The 21,752-nt window shown below is 35.1% G+C and overlaps 1 long non-coding RNA gene across 2 annotated transcripts in view; it reads left to right on the top strand.

The window, feature by feature from the left end:
- Positions 1-21,752, top strand: part of LOC123394363 — a 163,795-nt gene that overhangs the window by 50,155 nt on the left and 91,888 nt on the right. For both annotated transcript variants that reach the window (XR_006609050.1, XR_006609049.1), the window contains exon 2: positions 6,019-6,064. This is a non-coding gene — a long non-coding RNA (uncharacterized LOC123394363). The remainder of the gene's footprint in view (positions 1-6,018; positions 6,065-21,752) is intronic.

The following is a 21,752-nucleotide window of genomic DNA, read 5'->3' as shown; positions in this document are numbered from 1 at the left end:
AGAAATGGGGGATTTGATCTCTAATGCTTTTATTTTTATCATCCCCAGAGGAAAAAGAGAATTGCATTTCTGATTTGGAGAGCTTTTGTCTTACTTCTCTAGTTCACATTTAAAGTAGTACCATACAGTAGAAAAACAAATGATTCATAGTATCCTAACTTAAGCTTTAGTGCCACCTTCCTCACTAACAATTAGACAAAGTTACATAATGATCATATAACCATCTTTTCCTTCACTTTATTGAACAATACCTACTTAAGAACTTTTATAAGAGGGACAATAAGTAATATTTTAAAGATTATCTATTTATTTATTTGACAGACAGAGATCACAAGTAGGCAGAGAGCCAGGCAGAGAGAGTGGGGAGGAAGCACTTCCCCACTGAGAAGAGAGCCCAATGTGGGGCTCAATTCCAGGACCCTGAGATCATGACCTGAACTGAAAGCAGAGGCTTTAACCCACTGAGCCACCCAGGTGCCCCAAGAGTGACAATAACTAATTAAGGAACATGCTTTGAAGACTTTTAAGATATGGAAGAAACAGCAAGTATTGCAGTTATTACACAAGATATTAAAAATGGAGAGAAGTGACATGAGGGCAGAAGGAACCTTGTATTTTGGCCTTCAGAGGGTCATTTAGGTGGAGCTGCAGGAACTGGGCTTCAGAGTGACAGAGACCCAGATCAAAACCCTGTCTATGTCCCTACGGGCTTTCTGACGTTAGGAAGTTAAGTATCTGTTTCTTATGTATAAAAGGGAAATACTAATTTTTTTCATTCCTACATGGAAGTGGCCTAGGATGGTGTCTTATAGGAAATTCACCAAGTTCCATTCTGGTGCATTCTCTTAAACCACTGTGTTTTCTTTTCAGATATTTATCTATATTTTTGTAGTCAATTGTGCGTTACAAAAATTTGCGAAGTGTAGGTTGTTATTCCCATTTTTCAGAAAGATCACATGTGACATGAATTAGAATCTCAGTCGCAGGGGCGCCTGGGTGGCTCAGTGGGTTAAGCTGCTGCCTTCGGCTCAGGTCATGATCTCCGGGTCCTGGGATCGAGTCCCACATCGGGCTCTCTGCTTAGCGGGAAGCCTGCTTCCTCCTCTCTCTCTCTGCCTGCCTCTCTGCCTACTTGTGATCTCTCTGTCAAATAAATAAATAAAATCCTTAAAAAAAAAAAAAAAGAAGAAGAAGAATCTCAGTCTCAAACATCCAGGCAGAACCAAGGTGACTGATGATAGCCTCCAAGAATTGGTGTGACCTTTTGTGTTCTTTTCCTTCCTGTGTTTCTTAATCTTCCCACCTCATCTAAAATCTTAACACCAACTCCTCATTTCCTGCCTTCCTGCTTTATTTCTTTACTTTCATAGCACCTTCATAGCACCTACCACCATTTTTCATGGTATGTATTTATTTATAAATTACTTTTTGTGGTAAACAGACTGTAAGAACAAGAGTTTTAGTAACCTTCCCTTAATGAAAAGTATCAGTTCTTTTGTATTTTCTACAACAAATGTTGAGATATTTTTAGGAATAAAATACTGCAAATTTCATTTATTCTAAGACAAAGTACATTTAAAGAGGGTATTGGCATATGTGTTTTTAATAAATGACATGAAACTTACTTTGTCATGTATATTATAAACATAGCTAAAAATTTCACTTCCTAGATCTGTGAGATTTTAAAGTATAGCACATTTTACTTGCATGGAGATTTTTATTCTAGAAAGGTATCAAACATGACAATCTGACAATCTGTCATTGGGATGCCGTCGCTGCTTTTCTCAGATCAAATGACAAGACCTCATCTGGGCCTCTGCAAGTTGCTTAAGAACACTTCTAGAACAATCTAATGGGCATGTTCCAACTGTCACTTGACAAAAAAAAAAAAAAAGAAAAAGAAAAAATCACTAGAGATCAATCTCTATAGCAGGTCTTCTGGCAGAAAACCAGTCATATTGTTTTCTCCAATTGAGCCTTTGTGGGGAAAAAGGCCTTATCAAATTCCTTGGACATGAAGTTACCATTGGAACTATTCTCAAATCATGCTATGTAGCACCATGCAAGGAAGTTTGGCTTTTAAAGGTCAGGAGTGGCTTATAATGATTTAAATCATCTTATGATTGTTCGGAAGTGAAGACAGTTATACTACTATAATAGCTTTGGGTCTTAGATACCCCTTTGTGAGAATAATCTGTGTGCTGTTAACAAAACCACAACTTCCTGGTGTAATTATTAAACTGACCAAAACTGAGAGACTGACATAACTCTCACCCTACCCTGAACTTAGATTCAAAGTGTAGAACTAGATCGTTCAGATTGTGGGTATAGAAGAGAAGATAGAGTGTGTAAAAGGCAAACAATACATTGATCTCCCATGAACAAATACCTAAGCTTGGATAATAATTAATGTAAAAAATTTAATATTAAAGAATTCAGTTTTATATTCTAATTTGGATTTATTTTTCTTCATTGACTAAATAGAAGAATATAGGTTTTCAAGTAAAAATATACTAGTAGAATATACATTAAATATAGTTAATGTGAGTCCTGTAGAATAACAATAAAGGAACCTCAGAGCTAAAATGTGACAATGTCACTCTTCCTTGAATGGCTGTACTAAGCTTAATGAAATCATAATAAAACATATGCTATGATAATAAAACATACTTCACTCATAAATACTATATTATAGTAAATACCTTAATTCATTTATAGGTCTACAAAATAAGAAGACTTATCTAGACCATCAAAAAGCTAGGGAACCTGGGTGGCTCAGTTGGTTAAGCACCCAACACTTGATTGCAGCTCAGGTCGTGATCTCAGGGTTCTAAGCTCCATGCCCAGCAGGGAGTCTGCTTGAGATTCTCTCTCTCCCTCTGCTCCCACCCACCCACTGGCACATGCATACCCTTTCTCTCTCTCTCTCAAAGCTTTTAACTATATTTTTAAATTTTATTTTAATAAATGTTAAATATAATGTGCTAATGTTCATTATAAAAATCATTCTTATTTTATGTTAGAGGTGTATAGTGGAGACTTTATAAAGTTGGTATCTCCTATAAACTTCTGTAGAAATGTCAAGGTCTAATTTTGCTCTACTTGTTCAAATGCATTGAGTAACTTGGTCTCTTTGCAGAATATACCCTTGCTGTGACCTCCTATTTTGATGGAAGAATGAAAGCCTTTAGCAATGAAAATTTAACTACATTTATACAATATTTTAAATTTTCTTGGTTGATTAAACTACATTTTTCTAAAACAGGAGATGTTTTTAGTGTTTTTGTTAGCATCTTAATAAGAAATAGTCTCTTCAGTGGAAGAGAAGAATAGAGAGCAAGAAGAGTTTCTAATTAATTTTATATTAAAAATAGTAGCTTGACATTTACTTCTTTGTCCTTCTCCAAATGTCTACAAAATCTCGCCTTCTACATTATGGTAATTTGCCTTAAATTGGCAGTCATTTGTACCATGTATGTCACTTTGAAACTTGTAGACATGTTTATTTATCATAATTACCTGATTTTAGAGATATTAAAAAGCCAAAACTCTAGTCCCTAGTTAAGCTTATCTGAGAACATAAAATACATAATGTGTAGAAGTGTATATTTCAGTATTTAACCATATTTGCTTATATACAACATAATTGTGCCCACCCACTATGGTGTGTACGTGTGTGTGTGTGTGTGTGTGTGTGTGTGTGTTTATAGATCTATAAAATAAGAGTGCTGAAATATAGTCATATGGCTTCTTGTAGAAAAATGTAGAACCACTCTATAATTGACTGATGACTGAAATTTCAAAGAACTTATTTCTTGGTAATTCATTCTGTGATTTTATTTGTCTTAAATATGGTTGGATTTAGTTGCTCAAACTTTGGCACATAAAAAAAATGTCTCTGCATTCCTTCTTCATGATTAAAGCCATATCAAAAACTTGGCATAATAAAATCCAGTAAATACATCTTATTACTAAACAATGCTTTGTCTTCTTAGAGTAACTAGCTACTTTAGCTGATCTACTGCAAACTCTGTAATTTCAATCTCTCATTTTGGAAACATGTCTTATCAAAAATTTTTTCTTATAGCTGGTGTACCTTCCAAAGTTATGACACTTGCTTTTTGACATTTTGCAAAAGGAACATGAATTAATCACTGAGTATGTCCAGCAAGGGGAGAGGTATCCTACTGAGATACTATGAGCTTCCATTGTGGCACACACAAGCTGTTTCTGCAATTACAGTACAAGAAAACATCCCCACCACTAATTCATTCCTGCTTGCTCAGTCCCCAGTCTCTTAAAATTCTAGGTCCTAAGAACACAAGTAGATTCTATGCCCGTGTAATGTTGATTCTGTTATTGCACCTTCTGAAAATAAAGAGGTTTCTGTGAACACCAAAACAATCTGGGCCATTGTCTTTTGAAAACACTTAAAAGCCCTTGTTGTTGTTACCAAAATTGCATTTTATTAATTAAGAACCACATGTGATTGTATATTTAAAAAAAAGAAGTCTAGCCGGGAAGCAAAAGAGAATGATTTCATTACTACTTATTTTAGTACAGATCAGTACTTTACAAAAAAGTCTTTCAGAAGACAATATACAAAAAATGTGTGTGTGTGTGTGTGTGTGTGCGTGCCACATTTTCTTTATCCATTCATCTGTCAATGGACATGTGGGTTCTTTCCATAGTTTGGCTATTGTGGACATTGCTGCTTTAAACATTGGGTGCACGTGCCCCTTCAGATCACTACATTTGTATCGTTGGGGTAAATACCTAGTAGTGCAACTGCTAGGTCATAGTGTAGCTCTATTTTCAACTTGTTGAGGAACCTCCATACTGTTTTCCAGAATGGCTAAACCAGCTTGCATTTCCACCAAGAGTGTGGGAGGGCTCCCTTTTCTCCAGATCTTCACCAACATCTGTTGTTTCCTGAGTTGTTAATTTTAGCCATTCTGACTGGTGTGAGGTGGTATCGCATCATGGTTTTGATTTGATTTGACTGATGCCAAGTGATGTCGAGCATTTTTATGTGTTTGTTGGTCATTTGGATATTCTCTTTGGTGAAATGTCTGTTCATGTCTTCTGCCCATTTCTTGATTGGATTATTTGTTCTTTGGGTGTTGAGTTTGATAAGTTCTTCATAGATTTTGGAATCTTGCCCTTTATCTGATATGTCATTTGCAAATATCTTCTCCCATTCTGTCAGTTGTATTTTGATTTTTAAATTGCCCTCTAGTTCTAAGACCAATTCTGTTTTAATGAAGGGCACCAGAATTCCCTTACAGCAATTTCCTATGCCAGGTAATATCTCTCTGAAATCTCTAAAATGTAAGACTTGATTTTACTCCAGGCTGAAGTGTTGTGATCATATCCACAAAAATGGAATTATATATATATTTTTTTCCTATGGGGGGGGGGAAAGGGGAGCACAAGCAGGGGGAGAAAAGAAAGAATCACAAGCAGAGACCCCTTGCTAGGTACAGAGCCCTTTGAACGGGGGCAAGGGGATGTGAGGGGTGCTCCAACCCATGATCCTGAGGTTATGACCTGCACCAAAATCAAGAGTTGGATGCTCAACTGATTGAGCCAACCAAGTGTCCCAGTACCTATACTTTTAATGACATAAAAAAGATATTATTAAATCTGGAAGTCTTTGTAGTTTTTTTTGTTATATAGTTGTTGTCTTTAGCAACATGGTGTAATTTTAGTTTTTCCTTGTCACCTTTACCAATTGTCAGTAGTAAAATTACTAAAGAGGTTAATAATTGTGAACAAGTCCCACTACAACCCTACTCTACAGACAGCAAAAATGGTCAGTCCACACATAATGTTTTTATTCTGATGTTTGTGTGTCCTATGTCACCTTCAGCACTGCTACTCATGTATATTGTGGAAAGAACAACCAATGCCTTGCCACAGTAAATAGACTGCCCCCCAGCAAAGAATCTACTGACACTCAGTGTTGGTAATAACGTCAAAACTTTCTATCTCATCAATTTCCCATTTCTTTTTTAGGGCATCCTTGAAGATTAATAAGAGACCTATTCAGTCACCTATAAAGGTAGGAAAAGAACCTTTCTGGTTATAAAATACGTTGTGTTTGTTTTAGCTTTGTTGCAATAATGTATTCATCAATTCAGACATAGCTAGAATTGAGGTTGCTTATTCTAAATAACTGAAAAGTTTATTACATCTGCTTATTCACCAAAATTGTTATCATACAACACATAGTATTTAATCAGTTTGAATTTTTCTTCCATACTATTATATACTACTACAGTTTGTTGTATATTATCATATTTTATGTTTACAGTAGATGGAATTAACTCTTTCTTTTACATTTTTATAATACCCTCTCCATAATTTTAGGGTGGTTAGACATACCATATGCAATTTCCATATATCAAGAAGGCAGTTTTTAATATGTATATTTATGTGTATTAATACATATAAAATATTGTTAGCAACTGAAATTGTCTTATCTACCCTAATTTCACATTTTGGGGAGTATTTTAAACCTGTGATTTTTAAAGAAACAACCAAAGTAAGCATAAGCATAATTAGCCATCAGTGATTTAGTAATATAAATATTAATTTGGAAGAATTTACTTCATTACTCGCTTTACTTAAAAAGAGTGCCAGAAAACGTGGCCCCTTTCTTGGCTAGGACCTACGTGAAGATAAATTTAGAATTTCTCCTCTAGTAAATACTTCTCTGATAATAGCTTAATTGTAGCTATTTCAAACCAAATTGTTTAATTGTGGTGAATCATATGCAAATTGTTCAGATGTAGGTCAACCTCCCACTCCCTCATTCTAGTACCTCTTTTCTAAATTCAGGACAAATTGCTCAATGTCTAAAAGAGACAGAACAGTACAGATTAAAGACGTAAGACAAAAACCAAAACAACGATAACATAAAAACCAGCAGTGGGCCAGGAGTCAGAAAGTTCTCCTAAAAATGGCAAGGCAGGTTGCATTTATTTATACCTTGGTTAATGATCTCTTATGCTTGCTGTGTGTGTTTGTACACCATTGTTTGCTCACTGCTCATCTGATCTGTGGCTGGCAAAGCATGGCGCCTCTAGGATACTAAGTTTCTTTACCTGTAAATACATGTAATAATATCTTTCCTGTCCACTTATTGAACTGAAATGAGAATGCAGTAGAATAAGGAATATAAAATGTGTGTCTGCTCATTTTCCACGTAGAAAGAGCATGTTATTTTTGGTTGAGTGTGGTTGAGTGAAGAGTGGCAGGCCTCACTGATGGAAAAGAATGTCTTGTGTAGTTCTGGGTGAAACCAAATGCGATATACTGCCATTGTCATAGCTAAAGAAATTCTTTATTTTTCCAGTGGTTAAATTATGTTCTAATCTGTAGTTGCCTTTGTGATGGAGCATTGTATCATTTTCTGTAAGTGGTCGAGGTTTTATGATTCTATTTAATTTTCATATGTTGCCTACTGTACATTCAAAGAAAAAAAATGATTTCCAGTTACTAAAGCATTGAAAAGTTATAAAGCAGATTCATGAATTTGTTACATTTATGGCTTTCATCTTTAGGCAATTATTGCCAGTGTTTTGATATATTGACAGAAAATAGTGAGCCTTGCTGGTTATTGATGAAAAACTATTTCTGCTTTAATTCTAATAAAATTAGAATTCTGCCTTAACATAAAAATAATTTTTAGAATTATCATTCTTCACTGGAATTGATTGTTCAATAATTTGAATTTACATCTTTATGGAATTTATCATTTTAACATTTTCTCTAGTTTATCCTGAATTAAATTGCTCATTCATGAAATTATTGAAGAGTTATCGAATTAAACTACTGAGTTAAAAAGTGCCAGCTTTTTTTCTATTTACAAAATGGGAAAAAGGATAGTGTATACTTTGTACTTCTTTCAATGTAAATATTTTTGTTTGAATTATTTAAAATCAGACAATTAAGAGTGACACTAAATAGAAAGCACTATTTCCCTCAAAGTAGGTTAGTGCTAAATGTTTTGGTGGGACATTGCATCCACCAAATTCTTTTTTTTTTTTAAAGATTTTATTTATTTATTTGACAGATAGAGATCACAAATAGGCAGAGAGAGAGGAGGAAGCAGGCTCCCTGCCGAGTAGAGAGCCTGATGCGGGGCTCGATTCCATGACCCTGGGATCATGACCTGAGCTGAAGGCAGAGGCTTTAACCCACTGAGCCACCCAGGCGCCCCGCCAAATTCTTTTTTTATGTGGGTAACATTCTTCTCTCTATATATAAACATCAATATTACCATGAGTGCATAATGCTTTTGAAGTCAGGCTGGGTCTGAGGACCCAAAGAATCATCCCACGGGACCAGTTAAGAGTCTCCTTGGCTGAACACAGGATAGAAATCAAATATGAGCCAGAGAAAGTAGAAACAGAGTTTATTGAACAATGTAGAGGAAAAGAATAGCAGATGGACTGTCTAGAAGATTCAGAAAGGAAAGTAGGATAAGCTTTATCATTGCTTGGGATTAGGGGTTTATATTGGAAAAGGGTGTAGGGTGTATGTTCCTCCAAGAATTCAGGGCTGGTCTAATCAGAGGAAGTGTCAGGGGGAACAATAGGTGTTATTCCATAAATTACTGAAGGTAGAGGTATTGATGCCAGCATCAGCTAAGGTTTGTTTGAAGCTAATATCCTGGAATGTGTTTGGGATCTGGCTCTTCCTAGGTGTTGTTGGGTATTTGGGGCCTAAGACAAAACTCAGAGAATGATTACCCTTCTTGCCTTCCCCTTGAAGTGGGAACAGAGGTTTTTTGGCTTATTCAAAGGCGAAATATGGAATGTGAGTAAATGGCGCCTTGCAGAAAAACAGCAGAGATGGAGACTTTCTACAATGGATCCCCTTCAGCTTCCCTATCTCACTTTCATACTATATACATGATTCCGTTTTTTTTTTTTAATTTTTTATTTTTTATAAACATATATTTTTATCCCCAGGGGTACAGGTCTGTGAATCACCAGGTTTACACACTTCACAGCACTCACCAAAGCAATACCCTCCCCAATGTCCATAATCCCACCCCCTTCTCCCAAAACCCCTCCCCCCAGCAACCCTCAGTTTGTTTTGTGAGATTAAGAGTCACTTATGGTTTGTCTCCCTCCCAATCCCATCTTCTTTCATTTATTCTTCTTGTACCCACTTAAGCCCCCATGTTGCATCACCACTTCCTCATATCAGGGAGATCATATGATAGTTGTCTTTCTCTGCTTGACTTATTTCGCTAAGCATGATACGCTCTAGTTCCATCCATGTTGTCGCAAATGGCAAGATTTCATTTCTTTTGATGGCTGCATAGTATTCCATTGTGTATATATACCACATCTTCTATGGAAAGAACCTAGATGTCCATCAACAGATGAATGGATCAAGAATATGTGGTATATATACACAATGGAATACATGATTCCGTTTTTAACATTTTCGTGGTAGACATGCTTTTAAGTCATCCATTTCATCCTTCTTAATGGCCCCGTGTTAACACTTTTTCTGATGTATCACGATTTATTTAATAGACCCTCTAACCTTTTTTTTTAAGTTTTTATTTTAATCACCTGGTACTCTGCAAAGTGCTTTCCTTAATCTCCTCCCTTCTAGTAACCATCAGTTTGTTCTTTATATTTAATATTCTGTTTCTTGGTCTGTCTCTCTCTCAGTCTCTCTCTTTTTCCCTTTCTCATTTGTTTTGTTTCTTAGATTCCATATATGTGGGAAATCATATGGCATTTGTCTTTTTCTGACTGACTTATTTCACTTAGCTTTATACTCTAGAGCTTGATCCATCTTTCTAAATGGCAAGATTTCATTCTTTTTATGGCTGAATAATATTCCATTGTATGTACTACGTCTTCTTTATCCATTCATCTATCAATGGACACTTGGGCTGTTTCTATATCTTAGCTATTATAAATAATGCTGCTATAAATGTAGGGGTGCATGTATCCCTTTGAATTACTGTTTTTGTATTCTTTGGGTAAATACCCACTAGTACAATTCCTGGATCGTAGGGTAGTTCTAACTCTTTGAGGAGTCTCCATACTGTTTTCCACAGTGGCTATACCAGTTTGCCTTGCCACCAACAATGTAAGAGGATTCCTTTCTCTCCACATTCTTGCCAACACCTGTTGTTTCTTGTGTTGTTGGTTTTAGCCATTCTGACAGGTGTGAGGTGATCTCCTTGTAGTTTAGATTTGTATTTCCCTGATGGTAAGTGATGATGAGCATCTTTTTATGCACCCATTAGCCATTGGGAAAATGTCTTCTTTGGGAAAATGTCTATTCATGTCTTCTGTCCATTTTTAATTTTTATTTATTTATTTTTAAAATTTCATTTGTGTATTTGTCAGAGAGAGAAAGAGAGAGAGGGAGAGAGAGAGAGTACACAAGCAGGGGGAGTGGCAGGCAGAGGCAGAGGAAGAAGCAGGCTACCTCCTGAGCATGGGGCCTGATGCAGAATTCGATCCCAGGACCCTGGGATCATGACCAGAGCCAAAGACTGATGCTTAATTGGCTGAGCCACCCCGGCTCTCCTGTCTTCTGCCCATTTTTTTTTTTTAAAGATTTTATTTATTTGTTTGACAGAGAGAGATTACAAGTAGGCAGAAAGGCAGGCAGAGAGAGAGAGGAGGAAGCAGGCTCCCTGCTGAGCAGAGAGCCCAATGTGGGACTCGATCCCAGGACCCTGAGATCATGACCTGAGCCAAAGGCAGCGGCTTAACCCACTGAGCCACCCAGGGGCCCCATCTTCTGCCCATTTTTAAAATGGATTATTCATTCTTGAGGTGTTGAGTTTTAGAAGTCTTCTATATTTTGGGTGCTAATGTTTTATCAGGTATGTCATTTGCAAATATCTTCTCCCATTCCATATGCTGTCTTTCAGTTTTATTGATCTTTTTTTCCTTCACTGTGCTGAAGCTTTTTACTTTACAATAATCCCAGTAGTTTATTTTTGCTTTTGTTTCCCTTCCTCTGGAGACATAACTAGAAAAATGTTGCTATGGCTGATACCAGAACAGTTACTGCCTGTGCTTTCTTCTAAGATTTTTATGATTTCAGGTCTCGCATTTGGATCTTAAAGCCATGTTGAATTTATTTTTGTGCATGGTATAAGAAAGTGGTCCAGTTTCATTCTTTTGCATGTTGCTATGCAGTTTTCCCAACACCATTTGTTAGAGAGACTGTCTTTTTCCCCATTGGATATTCTTTCTTGTTTTTTCAAAGATAATTGACCATGTAGTCATGGGTTCTTTTCTGGGTTTTCTTTCCTTTCTAATGATCTATATTTCTATTTTTTGTGCCAGTACTGTACTATTTTGATTGTAATAGCTTTGTAATGTGACTTGAAGTCCAGTATTGTAATGCCTCCAGCTTTGCTTTTCATTTTCAAGATTGCTTTGACTACTGGGAGTCTTTTGTGTTTCCATAAAAATTTTAGGATCATTTGTTCTAGCTCTGTGAAAAATGCTGTTGATATTTTGATAGGGATTGCATTACATGTGTAGATTGCTGTGGATGGTATACATAACTTAATATTTGTTCTTCCAATCCGTTCACCAGTGTTTTATAGTTTTCAGAGGAAGGGTCTTTCACAGCTCTAGTTAGGTCCATGGTTCGTTCCTAGATATCTTATTTAATTTTCTTTTTTAAGTAGAGCTTTAAAATAGAATGTGGGAAAGTCACTCTAAATAACACTTTTGGCAGGCATACAAAAGAATAATTCCCATTTGTACACTGAATTAGGAAATTAATGAGTGAAGAAAAAGTATTACGGTAAAGAAGCATAAAAATATTATTAGGTAAGTGGACATAAAAGTTCAGGGGAAAGGAAAGCTAATAATAGCAGTTCATGCAACTGTGTCATAGGTGTATAAAACTAAAATTCCATTTGTGTTTTCAAGGCTCACCCAAATGACACCTCCTTCCTATGCATTCAAAGAGACTCCTCCCTTCGTCCTCATTCTTACCCCTTATTTCACATCTCCATAAAACTGGCAAGAAAGAGAAACCGTCACATTATGTCATTTATAAAAATTCATCTTGCATGTATCTTTTTCCCCTACTAAGCTGTTAACTCATAGAAGGTAATGACTGTGTATTATTTGTCTTTGAACCCAGTAGTTGCTGCATAAATGGTCTTTCAGTTAAATTGTATTGAAGTGTGAGAAAGGGGAGGAATCAGGCAGAAATGTTTAATGTTACCAAATTTTATAAGGTGTGACTTATCTGCCTTTTTATTATTTCTGTAATTAATAATCATTAGTCCTTATGGTGGATGAGATGAAATAATATAAACACATGGCTTTTGAGATATAACGAAAATTATTTTAAATCAAATTTTAATGGTTTTTTCCTGTGGTATTCATGCTCAAAAGCATACCTATAAGCCAAATATTTAAGAAATATATTTATGAATATATGAAAAAAATTTGCATTGTGAACTTATACATTACCTCCTATGAGCTTAAAAACAGCTTGTTAGGTTTAAAACATTATACATATGTAAAACTTTATTATCATTAAGATAGTAATAAAGTTGACTCTGGATGACTAATATGGATGGTTATTTGTGAAATCCAAATAATATGTAGAAGAATTCTTTATGTGAAGTCTGATAGAAGAAAGGGAGTATTGTTTTCAGTACTTTGTATAATGCAAGTTGCTACTCATGCCATTTAAATGAATCTTTAACTTGGTCTCAACCAGGAAAAATAGAGTTATTTATAATTGGGACTATTTTTGAAGGAATCTCTGATTCCATATTAGTTTGAACTCAATGGTAATATGAATCGCAAATATCTGAACAGACTTACCAAGAACAATTTCCATTACAGAAAAATTAAGAATTAGTGCGTATAAAAGTCTCTTTTGAAACTGACTGTAATGCCAAGTGCACAATAGTTTTTCTCCTCATCTGAATAGCCCCAACTTTGATTTCACATTCTCCTTTTTTTACTGGGCAAGTCAGGAAGGAGGAAAGGATCATGGTCAGTCTTTTCTACAAAAAATTTCTTTTGAGCTCATTGCTGACCTTTTTAAATCTGGAGCTTGAAACTTAGTATTTCAAATGCATAATTTTGTTCTCTTTGCTGTCAAAGGTCTCCCAGTCATTGTTATCTGTTTGGCCGGGGTTGAATATGCAAGAACTTTCAGGACTCACACATACAACAAAAGTGAATATAACAAACAAGTATCAGAAAATAAGGATTGTTATGAACGGGGGAAGAGATGATCATAAGCTCAACATACAAGGGCTATTTCTACTCATTCTAGTCAAATTTTCTAGTCAATTGTTCATTTTGGGGCCATAACTTCTAAAGGTATAAAGAGTTGAACCCTGGAATTTTTATGTAAAATCTTATGGTTTTTGAGTGTTAGATCAAAAATTTTTAATTGGAAAAAATAAAAAGGAAATCATACAAGGAGTCAAGATGTGCCTTAGGTAGGCAATTTGTTACCTTTGCTTAAATAAAGTGTAAATAATTGACCAATGAATAAATGAGCCATAGACCTCTATAAGAAATAGAGAAATTAAAGAACACTCCAACCCTGTTCTCCCTTGTCTATTAGAAATTTAATATAATATTTTAAGGAGGGACATAGTCATAGTACCAATATGGAGACCTACCAGATAAGTATTTTCCAATCTATCTCTGCATTTCAGAGGCCAGAAAGACCAGGAAAGGGGGAGCAAGAGTGAACCAAGGAAGCTCAGAAGGTTTTAAAATATATTATGATATGTTAAAGGATTATGGCTATGAAACATCATTTTTTGGACACTTTTATCTGATCCCAATTTACATTCTATTGCTAATCTATTACTATCTTTCCTTTATTTCAAATTTTTTATAAACATTTATCTTTTATGAATCTTAAAAAGCAAATGATGAAAAGAGATGGTAAATCAAAAGGAAGTCAAACTCATGGCAAAAATATATATCAAATGTGCAAATCCTGTCACATAATTATTACAAAGTAAACATGGATCCAATGGACCCTGGTTTGTTTTCCAATCTGACCTATTTAAGATTTACTTTGTTTTTGAAGTCTCTCTGCTTTCCTTCCAGACAAACTCACCCTTCTCTCTGCTAATTCAATACTTTCTTATATTACCACACATTTTACCTGCAGTTAGTGGTATCTAATTACAGTGCTTACCTATCTCTCTTCCCAAATAGAATTAAGAATCTTGAGATCAGAAATGATATCTTTAAAACTTTTTTTGGAAACAATCATGAACTTATAGGAAATTTGTAAGTACAGCACGGAAAACCATCTGAAAGTAAATGTCCAACCTACTGTCCCATTACCCTAAATTACTTTGGGCTGTGTCTGCTCATAAACAAAGACATTTTTCACCTAACCACATAAAAGTCATCAATCTCATATGCTAAGGACTCAGTTATCCCCACCCCCACCACCAGATTCAAATGTTGAAGCCCTAATTCCCTTTGTAATGATATTTAAAGAAGAAGCCTTTGGGAGCTAAGTAGGTTTAGAGGAGATCATGAAGTGGGACCCTCATGATAGGATTAGTGCCCTTGTAAGAAGAGACACCAAAGGCCTTGCTTGCTTTCCCTTTTTCTGCCATGTGAGGGCATAAGCAAGGAAGAGTTCTCACCAAAGATAGGAATTACCTGGCACTTTAATCTTAGACTTCCCACCCTCCAGAACTGTGAAGAGTAAATTCCCATTGCTTAAGCCACCCAGCCTATAATATTTTGTTATGGAAGCCTGAGCTGATTAATACATCAGGAAATTAACAATGATATATCACTGCCATTGAATCCTCAGATTCCATTCAAGATTTATTGGTTGTTCAAATAAATTTCAACTACTATCCTTTAGAATGTAAGAATTTGTTTCTGAATGATGTGCCTCATTCAGTAATCATGTTTTATTCATCTCCATAAATGTAGAAAAGTTCTACAGACTTCCCTTAACTTTCATGGCCCTGATATTTTTGAAGATTACATTCTAATTGTTTTCTAGAATGACCTTTATTTTTTATTTGTCTGATGCAGAGACCATAGCTTACATAAATTTGGATCTTAGCATCTTGAACAGTGTCTGGTATGTAGCCTATGTTTAATAAATGCTAGTGAGGAATGAATTGTATGAAAACTTTTACTGGGAAACTGACTCTGAATCACTTGGGTAATGCTAATAGTAAATATTTCAAAACTTAAAGAGAAAAATGTTAAACATGTCCAAAATAAGAAAACAAATAAACAAACAAAACACACCCTGCCACGCTCTGGTGTCTTCCTCTGTTCTTAGTGAGTATGCATATACTGGTTACTATGTAAATTAATATTAGTTTCCCTAGAGCAGTGTTTTTCAAAGCATGGTCTGTGGACTGTTTCCAGTTTACATGCTGTTTCTGGATTATGATGAAATAAGTAGAGAAATTGGGAATAAACATTTTAGAAACCTTTCTGGCATTTTGACAAAGTAATTCTACTCCTGCTTAATCTAGTAATTCTAAAGCGAAATATTGGATATATTTTATCCACTTATCTTATTTCATTTATCTAATAGTTACTTTACATTGTATTTACCATAATCTTTTATTCACAATGGGTTAGACATTAAAAACGTAGTCATTTGGAGCACTTGGGTGGCTCAGTTGGCTAAGCTTCTGACTCTTGATTTTGGCTCAGTTCATGATCTCAGCGTCCTAAGATGAAGCCCTGTCTCAGACTCCACACTCAGAGGGGAGTCTGCTTGAAATGCTCTCCCTTTGCCCCTCCCCCAACTCATGGCACTCTTTTACTCCCATTCACTTTTGCTCTCTCTCTTTCTCCCCCTTAAATATATATATATATGACTCTATTCTGATGAGAACTACAAAAACTGTTATAAATGACTATATATATATAAATGTTATAAATGACTATATATAAATATATAAATATATAATATATATTATTATATATAATATAAATATATAAAATATAAAATATAAATATATATCTATAAATGACTATATATAAAAATGTTATAAATGACTATATATCTATATATATCTTTATATATAAATGTTATAAATGACTATATATAAATGTATATAAATATATATAAATACATATATATATAAATATAAACATATATATAAATATATATATAAATGACTATATATATATATAGTCATTTATAACAGTTTTTGTAGTTCTCATCAGAATAGAGTGGGATAAATATGAGCTAGAATATAATGGATTTTGACCTGGAACCTGTAGAATGAGTAGGATATTTCTAGTTTGTAAAGCACAGAAATGGGCCATTCAGGCATAATGAAGTGCAAAAGTATACTTGTGTTATATGCGTGTACTTGTGTGCATGCTCGTGTGTGTTGAATGGGTATCAAAAGACAGTAACAGCCCATGATTCCAATCCTGGATGATAAGAACCCCTCCCACATCTGATTCCATCGCGTCCTGAGCACAGGTTCCAGTGGCACTCCCCTCTCCAGAAGACCTTCTTGTTCTCCCTTTCCTTTCCGAACTCATCTTCTCTCTGGGCCACCTGAAACCTAGAATTCCCATTTTTGGCAAAACACAAATAAGCAACTCTGACCCCAAAAGTGGGCAATGTTAATACCACCTCTTGATGATGGAGCCTATACCCAGTTTTCCAAATATTTAAGCAAAGAGAGAGGAGATGGAGATAGCAGAGGAAAAACAATGAGAGAAAGAATAGAGTGTTTTAAAATTCAGAAGTATTTAACAGTCCAAACTTTATAAAGCACACAGGTGGTTTCCCATCCTTTATTTTCATCTATTTAAGTGTTTTTTCATTTGTGGATTTTATCAACAAGTACTGAGCATATCGTATACTGTGTTCTAGACTCACAGGCAAAAGTGAGATCATCTGTCCTCAGAGGGATGGACCACAGACCTAAGAGTGCAGAGGATAGGCTTTGAGCCATAACTGGAACAAAAAACCTCAAGTATGGCTTCCCAGAAGAGGGATATTGAAGGAAATTGGAACAGTTAGAAAGACTGAAAAGATGGAAAAGGGAGTTCAGGTACCATAAACAATTAACAATGACCAGGATAACATGCTTAAGGAATAATGATATGGTTTTAGGAATGCAGAAGGTAGGTTGGGGAGAAGCAGGACAAGCCAGTGTGGGCTAGACCACGGAGAACAAATGGATACATTTAAGAATGGGCATGGATTTACATTTTAGTAAGGTATCTGGAAGTTTGGCAGCCATGAAAGCTAAGTAAATCGATCAAGTAAAAAGGGTCAAGAAAGAAGAGTGATCAAAAAAGAGAAAAATGAGAGAAGGTATAGTTGTGTAAGTTATTCAGGAAATGTTTTTGCTATCAAATTGACAAGATTTCAGCATTCATGTGTGGAAGGTTAACATAACCTGGACCTCCTAGAGAACTCTCAGGATTTGAGAGAAAGATTGGGAAATGAAGATGCCATTAACTGAGTACAAAAAGCAGGTTGGGGGGCACCTGGGTGGCTCAGTGGGTTAAAGCCTCTGCCTTCGGCTCAGGTCATGATCCCAGGGTCCTGGGATTGAGCCCCGCATCGGGCTCTCTGCTCCATGGAGAGCCTGCTTCCTCCTGTCTCTCTTCCTGTCTCTCTGCCTGCCTCTCTGCCTACTTGTCATCTCTGTCTATCAAATAAATAAATAAAATCTTTAAAAAAAAAAAAAGCAGGTTGGGGGAAAGATGAGGTCAATTATGAACATATTGAGAGGTTGACGTGTTTCGAGTACATTCAGTTAGTTGTATAAGTAGACTATTGAATATATAAATCTGGCCCTTAAGAGGAAAACCTAGAATAAAGATCGTGATTTGAGTATAATTAGTATAAAGATATAAGTGCAAGTTAATTCATCGATGTAAATAGAGTAGCTCTGCCATATATTTAAGGCAGGAAGTGAAAAGAACTTGAAGCCATGGTGAGCTAGTGAATTACATGAAAGTATAAATGTAGAACTAGAGAAGACAGAAGTCTCACCGATAAGCTTAATGTCTTTGAATATTAGTGTGGGATGACTTATTTAATAGATGCCTCATATTTTGAAAGACAAGGATCTAAAGCCTAGGAAAAGTATTTCCAAAACAAAAGGAGGAACAACCATATCTTGGTATTTGTTCCAGTTCTACAAATTCTATTTTTCAACTGTCTGCTTTATATTTTGATTCATAAATTTTCAAGCTTGCCTTGTTCAAATATGAGCACAAAAACATGACCAAAGTTTACTCAGCATTCAGGATTCTACTTTTCATATCAGATTTTTTTTAATTTTATTTTATGGTGCCCAATTCACTTTAAGAACAAGCTTCTCCAAGTGTGAAGTTTTATGTGATCTAACTCACTTAACCATGGCAATATTTTCCTGCATTAGCTCATCAGAAAGAATGCCAGTAACATAAAAATAAATGAGAGTGAAATAAATTAAATATTTTATCTTAATAATGTATAACTCAGCTCCTATTTTGTCTAATGTCACGTTCATATGAATTAGCATAACCAAGAAAAATGATTTCATTTTCTAACACTGTAAAACAGAGTTATAGAAAGTTTAAGTAACCAAAGAAAGAAACATGGTTTGAGAAGGCATTTTTTTTTCATTGAGGATTAAATGGGTTTTAGGTGGCTATTAAATCCTATAAAATATATTTTAGGCAAACATTTCAGTCAAACAATATTTAACTGTTAATTAGACCTATACATATTAATGCGATTTCTGTGGGATCAATATTAGCAAGATGCTGTAAGGAGGAATGCCGTATAACTGAATCAATTCCATAGTCTTGGAGTTCGGGAGGATTCGTTATTACTCAGATTTTACTGTATTTCATCATCATCAAGATATGATTCAAGTGAATCAATAAACTTTTATCAAGACTAGAGATAAAGGGACTTAATTTGATAATGGAATTTTCTAATTTCTGTTGTCAGATAATTTATATCATGATTTTCATTATGTTATCATAATTGTCATTTAAAAGTGTATATATTGAGCCATGTTCAAGTCATATACAGATAATATCTTTTATAATAGTCATTGCAGGCATAAAAAAACGATTTTTTAGAAATTTGCATTGCAAACAAAGAACTGTGTATTATTATTTGAGATAATTTGAAGATCAATCATTACTCATGAATACATTAGATAGTTTGATCCTCTATCAACCTAAATCCTCACGTCTCTTTCTCTTTCCTGCCCATCCTTCTTCTTTCTTTTGGTAGAATTTTCCTTGACCACATAGTCACGTATAGCTCTGTCCTGTGTATGGTCAATAAAGATCAAGAAAATTTGGAGAGCTTTCAGAGAGAATTTTTTTTTTTTAACTTTCTAAAGGTGGAGATTAAAAGCAAAACAAAAACACCTCCCTCCTAGGTTCTAAAGTTATCATAGGTTGTTTGCAGGAGTATGACTTTGAGGGTTGCAAGAGGACAGGGTAGAAGTGAGGATAAAGTGGAGTGAGTGAGTGTAGTGGGGTGAGGCAGAAGTGGGACTGTATGGTTATTTGAATGAATGTTGAGTTATGTCATCCAAGACTGGTATTTTCATGAGTTTCTTGATGCAATATATAATTAAAGTAAGTGTTTGCTTATTTCAATATTGCTCCAATCTACTTTTAGCAAGAAGCTTGTGTCCAATTTTATGGAATTTATCTTTAATTTAGTATCCAAAAATAAATCGCTTCTTAAGTTTAACTACTAAGATATTTTTCCAGTTTAGAATTTCATGAGTAAAAAAAAAAAGTTTGTATTTTTAGCATCAATAATCCATTAGAATATAAAATTTTTGTCATTTTTGGTTTAAAATACAAAATTCATGTATCATGAAAGGAGATGAAAATTTCTAAGAACACTTTTGATAATAAATTGCATTAAGGAAAAAACTGTTTTCTCTGTAGAAACTAGACCTTTCATCCTACAGCTACATGAATCCGATCTTGACTTTTTTGAAAGAAGCATTTTTGAGGTGTTTATTTTCTCATATATCAACTTATATACACATCTTTCTTTTTTGACACTTTCATTCCACTTAGCTTGATCTAACTCAGTCTTTCCCAGATTTCTGGCTAGCTAGCTTCTCCTTACGCTTGTGAGATTTCCACTATTTTAACTAAAAGATATCTTTCATTTTCTCCCCTGTTATCCTTCCCTCTGCAACTTACAAAAATTGGCCTCACCACCTTGTCCAATGTAGCCTCTTTTTGTCAGTCTTCTTCCTACCCTCTGTCTGCTCTCCTCACTCTGCGGGCTCCTACTCTTGTCCCAGGGTATTTCCTGGTCGAGCACATCTACACTCTCTTAGGCAAACCCCACTCTATGACTAGACCTCAAGCAGAAGGACTCACTGCACTTCTTTGGTATCTGACTCTCCCTAATGTTTTATAAGCTGAATTATTTTTGTATTCCCAGAACCATACTATACGATGACGGGGATGTTCTAGATGCTCGGCAACTGCTTACTGTATGAATAAATCAACAATTCCCTCATCCAGAAAAGAAGAGTTATTCTCATTTTTATGCTATTTCCTTCAGATATTATTTAGTTTTTATGAAATATATGTATTTTTAGTTAATATTTAAACACATTTTACCTGCTTTTTATCACTGTTTTAGTATGAATTTGGTAAGTACTTTCTCATAAAATAAAATTTCTTTGTATGTAACAGTTTTATAGCAACTCAGTATCTTATTTCACATATGTATCTGACTCCTATTTTATGGGAACACTTATCTGCATTTCAATTTTTCCTCTAGATATATTTCTAGAAATGGAATTACTATAATCCTGCAATGTAGGACTTTTGATACATTGTGCCAAATTTCTTTCCAGAAAGATTGTACCAAATTACATTACCATGAGACATTTGCAAGACTTCCAAATTCACCTCTGTCTTGCCAATATTGGAAAGTCTTACCATGTTTAATGTTTGCTAATTAGATAATCATAAAAATTCGCAATTTGTCATTCTAAACTAGATTTTTTCATTTATACTAATTAGTGGATGAAGTTTTTAAATGTTTAACACCATTCCTTAGGAGTCTTCTAGTTTCCAGTCTTCCCACTTAACTGCCTTTAATCTATTGCTACCAACATGCTACCCATACCCATAGCACATACTGAGCACGCTGTGTGGGGAATATCAATGAGTCCCAGTCATCCACAAAATAAACTCCACATTTGTGGTCCACATGACAATCACCTTTATCGTCCAGTCTCAACTTCTTTCATCACGAAATTTCTTAAATCTGCTTCATACAACCTGTAATTGTGTCACACTGATTTATTTCATTCCTTTTCCCCATAAAACCTTTCCCTGTTTCTGCCAACTAAAATCTTACCTGTGGTTTAACATTTGATAAGTATGTACTAACATTTATCTGAGAATCTTGTCTTTCATCTTGCATTTCATTCTGTTTCTTGTTCTCAGAATTCAGGTTTTTTTTAAAAAAAGATTTTATTTACTTATTTGACAGAGAGAGAGAGATCACAAGTAGGCGGGGTGGGGTGGGGGGAAGCAGGCTCCCTGCTGAGCAGAGAGCCTGATGCGGGGCTCGATCCCAGGACCCCAGAATCATGACCCAAACTGAAGGCAGACACTTAACCCACTGAGCCACCCAGGCGCCCCTCTCAGAATTCAGTTTTGCCTGAAAAGTCTAATACAGGCATTTCAATAGACGTTGAGAACACATCCTACTGCTGTAAGATTTAATTATGAAAC

Source organism: Mustela putorius, unplaced genomic scaffold (genome assembly GCF_011764305.1).
Source record: "Mustela putorius furo isolate JIRA1106 unplaced genomic scaffold, ASM1176430v1.1 tig00003834_pilon_pilon_pilon, whole genome shotgun sequence".
Classification (NCBI taxonomy): Eukaryota; Metazoa; Chordata; class Mammalia; order Carnivora; family Mustelidae; genus Mustela; species Mustela putorius.
The sequence above is the reverse complement of the archived record's forward strand: the minus strand, read 5'-3'. Positions and strand labels throughout refer to the sequence as shown.